We start from the raw sequence: 8,191 nt of genomic DNA, 5'->3' as shown, positions 1-8,191 counted from the left end.
GACATGTAACTTAAATTTTCAACTATAAACCTATACTTTTTATGTTTGGATTCTTAAATTAGAGTTCAATATGAAACCATAGCAATTTAATTCACTCAAAACGGATTTAAAATAAAGAAGTTATGGGTAAAACAAGATTGGATATTTTTGATCTTTTTAGCTACGGGAAATGTTTAACAAATCTATACAAATCATATCCTAGCTAAATTATATTGTATTATACATGTATTCTAATATATTATGTAATCTTGGGATACCATAGACACGTATGCAAATGTTTTGACATATCATATCGACCCATGTATATATATTATTTGGAACAACCATAGACACTCTATATGCAGTAATGTTGGAGTTAGCTATACAGGGTTGAGGTTGATTCCAAAAATATATATACTTTGAGTTGTGATTTAGCCTGAGACGTGTATACACTGGGTCGTGGATTGATTCAAGATAATATATATCGATTTATTTCTGTACATCTAACTGTGGACAACTAGTTGTAGGTTACTAACGAGGACAGCTGACTTAATACACTCAAATCTTTAAAACATAATAAAAATGGTTGTAATTATATTTTGATCATACTTTGATATATATGTACATATTTGTATAGGTTCGTGAATCGATCCGTGGCCAAGTCTTATTTCCGAGGAAGGAAATATCTGTGAAAGTGAGTTATAGTCCTACTTTTAAAATCTAATATTTTTGGGATGAGAATACATGCAGGTTTTATAAATGATTTACAAAATAGACACAAGTACGTGAAACTACATTCTATGGTTGAATTATCGAAATCGAATATGCCCCTTTTTATTAAGTCTGGTAATCTAAGAATTAGGGAACAGACACCCTAATTGACGCGAATCCTAAAGATAGATCTATTGGGCCTAACAAACCCCATCCAAAGTACCGGATGCTTTAGTACTTCGAAATTTATATCATATCTGAAGGGTGTCCCGGAATGATGGGGATATTCTTATATATGCATCTTGTTAATGTCGGTTACCAGGTGTTCACCATATGAATGATTTTTATCTCTATGTATGGGATGTGTATTGAAATATGAAATCTTGTGGTCTATTGTTACGATTTGATATATATAGGTTAAACCTATAACTCACCAACATTTTTGTTGACGTTTAAAGCATGTTTATTCTCAGGTGAATATTAAGAGCTTCCGCTGTTGCATACTAAAATAAGGACAAGATTTGGAGTCCATGTTTGTATGATATTGTGTAAAAACTGCATTCAAGAAACATATGTCGATGTAATATATTTCTATTGTAAACCATTATGTAATGGTCGTGTGTAAACAGTATATTTTAGATTATCATTATTTGATAATCTACGTAATGTTTTTAAAACCTTTATTGATAAAATAAAGGTTATGGTTGTTTTAAAAATGAATGCAGTCTTTGAAAAACGTCTCATATAGAGGTCAAAACCTCGCAACGAAATCAATTAATATGGAACGTTTATAATCAATATGAACGAGACATTTCATAAGCAACGCTTAGTGAGTGCAATAAGTATACACATGCATATATAATATATCTACTTGCAACCGCCTACACACATACCACAAATATGCTAGCAATATAATATTAGCATACGAACTCCAAGTATAAAGCTAATAACCTCCATTACTGCAACTAGCATAACAATAGCATATACTCCAAAATATAATATGCTACACTACAATACATACACAAACTATATGGTTAACCATACCCACGTCATGGTGCTACCTGCTCCGTGGTTCACACCACACGTAATGCTATGACGCTACCGGCTCCGTGGTTCACGTCACTACGCATTCGAGTCATACTCTTTTATAGTGCTACCGGCTCCGTGGTTCACACTTCGGTGCTACCGGCTCCGTGGTTCACACCTCATTTTATAGTGCTACCGACTCCGTGGTTCACACTTTGATGCTACCGGCTCCGTGGTTCACATCATAGCACACTCGCACACACTGTGGCACTCCCGACTTCGTGGGTCATGCCATAGCATACAAATAAATATACTATATACATACATGCATAAATATCCCACTCAGTTTAACGCCAAGGTGATGATTAGAATCCGCAAGCTTCAAACGAAGTACCTAATACATCATGCATATAATCAATCATACAATCAAGTTGGTCAACCAACTCGCTCACCACCCTAATGTCATTTTGACCCATGGTGCAATTTCGACCCATTTGCACCCTTAACCCTAATATTAGGTCAAATCAGCCAAAACTCTAACACTAGCCAAATATGGTCTTAACACTCTTTTCAACACAAGATTATTGCATTTTCACACTTATTAAACAACTTAGGTCATCCAAGACCCATTTGACCCATTTCAAGGTTAACACACCCATTTGGGTCATCAACATACCCAAATTACATCCACTTACTAAATATCAAGGTGTGCTAGTGATTAACTAATTATTTAAGACTCATATCACCAATTATCACTTTAAAACCTTAGGTTAGTTCTTCTTGAGTCCCCATGACTCAATCTTACCCAAAAGCCCCCAAAATCACCAACAATGAGTTTTATGTTCATCATTAACCCAAAACCCTAACCCTTAAACAAATTAAAATAAGGAAATCAAGATTAGGACTTACCACCACACTCAAAACGTAGCTAAGGACTAGATGAACAACTTTAAAACTCGAGCTTAGGCAAGATTCCTTCTTCTTCTTCCCCAAAGTGAGTTTTCTCTCACTAAAACTTTACTCTCTCTCTAAATTGAATGTGGAAGTGATAAGGTAGATGAAAATGGAGTTATGACACCCACCAAACTGACCTTGGGGCCTTAAACTCATCCCACATGTAAAACTACCAAAATGTCCCTTTGAAATATTTAAAAGGACAAAGTGAGCTGTCAGCAGCGATAAGCGCGCCGCGCATTAGAGTGCGCGCCGCGCACTTCCTGTTTTGCTGATTTCAACTTCATTTATTTATATACAATATGTATAATTCGGATTCAGGTCTTACATTGTATTAGCTTCCATCTTTCACACAAGTCAATCAAATAACCTTAAGCTCTAGATACCAATTTGATGGGAAAATAAATCACAACATGCAATCTACAAAGCGGAAACTAACCCGTTTGACAAACATTTCCCGACCCGTATGAACTCGTGAGGATACTAACAAATAAGGAATACCAAAACCAACCCAAATCAGTCCCAATTCAGTACCAAATCAGCTAATAACAAATAATCGAGCACACACAATACACACGAGACTTTTTACGTGAAAAACCTCTCAAAATCGAGAGTAAAAACCACGGGGCTCGTAAGCCACTTAAATTCCACTATCATCAACAAAGAGAAAAATACAATAGGTCTTTTCTAGATCATCTAGAGGTATACAACATCATTATACTCTTGAACTACAACAATCAACAAGTATATGAACAACCTAAAAGACAAAAGAGGAATTATCTCACCCAAACATCTGCTCTCTGTTCCAGCAGCAAAATCACGACCTACAGACCTCTTTAGACAAATTCAAAGGTTGAAAATGTTGGCCCTGATGTCAGGAAGACACAGTCCAAAAATGAAGAAGATTCAACGGTCGGATCTCCGGGGATCGTCGATTTACTGGGCTGCTGTACACAAAAACGGGAATTGAGAAAACACACTTTTTCTTTGAAGATTTTTTGCTCTCTTCTCTCTTGATCATGAATACAGCTGCACACAACTGATCTAAATAATGCCTAAGACACCTGACCAAGTCAACAAGCATCTTGGGCCTATATTTGTTGGGCTTTAGACATTGGGCTAACACTTCCTCATATTGGAAACTAAATAAAAAACCCAACACATGTGTCATGCTCTATTTTTACTACTTGGAAATGGAAGAAGTTGTAAACAAGTGATTGAGTGTTTGAATCTCAAACAAGTGATTATGTGTTTTTTTGGTGTTTGTCGTGCATGGTATAACAGGTAAACTGGTTTACAAATGCGTCTTGGTTGAAGGAATTATGGGATCGAGTAAGGATCAAGCAAACAAATTGATGAATCACTAAAAATTTGACAATCACACGTTTGGTACACGTTGTGTGTTTTTGTGTAATGTGTGTGTTAAAAAACGGATAATGTGTCTTTTAAGAGAGCAACATGCACGTGTCGTGAATGCCTCAGATAAATGATCGGAAAGACACACCACACACTGTTCGGCACTCATTGTGCGGGCACTTGAGCAATTACGAAAATTTAGGAGCATATCGTTAAACGTTTTGAAATTTGAGGGCAATTTAACCAATTTATCAAAGCAAATCATAACTCAATCTGTTGAATTTTTCTTTGAGGGGCACCTCCGTAAGCCAAGTATCATTCCGAAAAGCAGCTCACTTGCCATCACATATTTATTTCTTTAACAAAGGAAGACTTGAATGGAACTTCAAGAGAATCAATGTTTATTATAAATATTTATTATAAATATAAATAAATATTTAAATTGAGTTACACTAAATTTACATCATGACAATATATTGAGTTGCACAATGTTTTTCATTGGCGTTAGGCTACAGTATCACCTTAATTTATTGAGACGAGGGTTGGAAATTGTGGCGATCAACTGTGTCATTTACAATCGTAGTTGTTAGAGGATAATAAGGCCAAGTCCGTATGTGAGCTTAGGGTCCATTAGGATTTATTTAGGTTTTAGGGTTTATGTAATTTATAATAACGCACTATAATGAAATAATATTTATGGGTTTTAGAATTTAACATGGTATCAGAGAGGGTTAGATCATGAGACCTCTGTGCCGCCCGTCAATTGTATATTCGTTCAACTTGGTGTTTTTCTCATCTTCCATTTCAAACCTACCAACCGCCGGCGTGTTACAAACCGAACATTTATTTTTTTCTATTTTTTTTATATCTTTCCGAACAAACAACCTCCACTATCAATAATAATCAATTGCCACCTCATGCAGTTTTATTATTATTTTTATTTTTTTTACCATCGACGTTCTTTGTTCGTAAAGCTGACATCTAGCACACAAAATACCATATCAAATAATTACTCTTCTTCTATTTCTACATGTCGTATTTTCTCTATTTTTTTTTTATTTTTTTTTAATTTTATTCTTAAAACTCTTTTATATTTGATTTTTTTCCCCGATCCATTCTTTTTAATTTCAACCAAAGAAAACAAACAAACTGTCTTTTCATTCATATCCAAAAATAAATTAGCGTGGAACTGAGCCGCCTAGCTTGACTAGGTTCCAAACCCCGAAAAAAAAGAGGAATAAAAAAAATCTCTTGCAGCTTTGATGAAGATTGGTATTGTCGACAAAGTTATTTGCCCAAGTCTTGCTCAATCCTTAGGCAAAACAAGTCACGACGTAAAAAAAAGGTTACGGAAAAAGACACGCAGTCAAGCAAAGCAACCAATTCAATGATTATCAGTCAATTCAGTGCAACAAATACGGGAAAAAAAAAGTTATCTTTTATTTATCTAGTGTTTACTTTCAGTCCGAGCTTTTGCGATTTCGCCCCTCAGCCTGAGGGAGAGTGTTTGAGGATAATAAAGCCCAAGTCCGTATGTGGGCTTAAGGTCCATTAGGGTTTATTTAGGTTTTAGGGTTTATGTACTTTATAAATACCGCCTATAATGAAATAATATTTATGGGTTTTAGCATTTAACAGTAGTGATGAAAGCTCGATTTTAAAATCAAAAGTCGAATTTAAAATTGATGTCTTGTCATTATTTTGGTTAAATTATGACTTTTTGATTTTTCGGACCGAAGGGACTTGACTTATCCGAACCGAATATTAACCAAAATTGGTTTTGGTTTCGATTTACAATTTTACCTTTAAAATTTTAAACTGCATCGAAAAACTGGAAAATCTAAAAACCACAGTAAAGAGTACATACTTTTTTCACATCATTCATGCATTACTTTGGTAACTCCATTTTAAAATACATAACGGTCAATAATAAGATTTAGATGTTAACTAGGACGTGTATGTTCACTATTGTAAATGAGGAAGGTGAAAGTTTTGGAAGAGCCGCACGGGAATTCCAAAAAAGGTGTAAAATTTGTTTTATTTCTACGAGTCTTTCTAAACATGGTCGTTCGGAATATACTTAAGGTTCTAATACATGTAATACATATTTCTATTTCTACTTTGTTAATAACTAGATAATGAACGGCCCGCGCGTTGCGGCGGGCTCGCTTTGATTCGCTTTTCATATAGTTGATTCGTGATATCATAGGTGTTCTTGTTGGCTGTTTACATTAACAAATTAAAAGTGGCTACAATGAGCTAATAGTTTCCCAGCTACGTAGTTTTAACTATTTTGATTGACAATATATGTAGCGTTGGTTAACCACATTTGTTTCCGGCGTCACTCCTTTTTTCAATGTTGGTTTTGTCGCGTTCTGGAATAACATTATTTACACGGCTGAGTTCTTTTCGGATTCTTGTTGTTTGGTTGGGGTTGGTGGTATTAAAGTTGCAAGGTGAGCCTTGTTCTGTTCTGGTTCTTCACCGGCAATTACAAAGATTTTTTTTTTTTTTTTTTTTTTTATTGTTAGTATTTTGTTGTGTAAAAGTATGTAGTTAGTACACAAATCCTTGCTTATTTTTTGTGTGCCAAAACCACAGGTGGCAAATACATTCACTTGAGAATGATTAGACTTTTATCCAAAATGGATAGAAATAGCTTCAACTTGAAATGGGTCAAATCTGAATCCCATTTAGTACGTTTACCTGTTCAAAATGATTTCAACTAAGCAGCATTCACATTTAATTCTTTTTTTTTATTTGAAAAGCAAACATATGTATGCATATATTACTATAGAGACATTCAGGGACGGATCTTTGAGGTGGCAGGGTGGGCAGTGGCCCCTCTAAAAATTTGTTCTCTTAGTGTAAATTTTATCTTCTAGGATCTAAAATATAAATATTTTATGTAATAGCCCCTCCAAAATTTTAGAATTGTTCTTATATAAGTTTTTGAAATAATTTTAGCCCTCCCACTAATGCCGTTCAAGATCCGTCTCTGGAGATATTACATAGGTAGTGTTACAATCATGCATGGCTTTTTAATAGCATGCTTTTCTCAAATGCGCATCTGACTGAAATGGACATGAGGGAAACTGATACATTTTAAGCAGTACTCAAATGACCATTTTCAACACTAAGTACTAATATAAGCTCAGCCAACTCCTGCATTCATATTAATTTATTCACATAAAATGCAACATAGATATAAAAAAAAGGATGACACCACACTTAATACTCGAAACCATAAGCTTATACATTTGGCCCAATTTTCCTGTATAAAGTTCTTTAAATAAATAAAATATGTAGCATAAACCCTAACAATGACGTAGCACAATGATGAAGTCAATAATCGCTACTGTGATTTTGTAGCCAAAAACATAAAATAGAACCTAACAACAACAATTCACCAACAAAAAAATATAAAAACATCAAAGCCTAAAGTACATTTCAGGCAGGATTTAAAACTCATGGAAATTTGATTTTACCATTTTCATGGCATCTCAATTTTATTTTTAATTTAATTTAATTATTTTTTAAAAAAATTTCCTACGTATTGGCCGGAGGTTCACTCGGAAGCAATCTCTCTATCCGTCGAATAGAGAGAGTGATGACTTTCTCTAATTTTGAGAGTGTTTTCACTCTGGATGGAGAAATGACTTGTCTTTATTCTCGGATATGGGAATGATTACCTACATCTTACCTCCCTCATACACCACTTATGTGGTATTGTGTTTTGTTGTTGTTGTTGTATCAATTTTATGAAAATAATTCAACAAAAACTGAAAACAAAAAAAGGAGAAAACGAAAATTTACCAACGGAACAAAGCTTATGTTCAATAATCTACTCCCTAACGCTATCAATTTTAGATTTGTTGTGGAATTCGTCATTTTTTATTGTTCGTTGTTCAACCCATCCTGTTTTGACCCGTTCACTAACCAATTGATCTCGCCATCTTTGAAAACAGAATAGTTTGTTTCATTTATGTTACAAGAAACAGCAGGTTTCTAAGTTGATAGCATAGAAAAAGTTCGCTTTTTCATCCTTAATTAACCACTGAATATAAAAACGGATACTCAGCAGTGACATAATCGCAATCTCAAAGAAGCATAATAATGATAACTGTTATTTCTACACTCATAAGTGGAGGTTGGTTTTATGGAT

The sequence above is a fragment of the Rutidosis leptorrhynchoides genome, chromosome 3 (assembly GCF_046630445.1).
Source record: "Rutidosis leptorrhynchoides isolate AG116_Rl617_1_P2 chromosome 3, CSIRO_AGI_Rlap_v1, whole genome shotgun sequence".
Classification (NCBI taxonomy): Eukaryota; Viridiplantae; Streptophyta; class Magnoliopsida; order Asterales; family Asteraceae; genus Rutidosis; species Rutidosis leptorrhynchoides.
Note: the sequence above shows the minus strand (reverse complement) of the source record.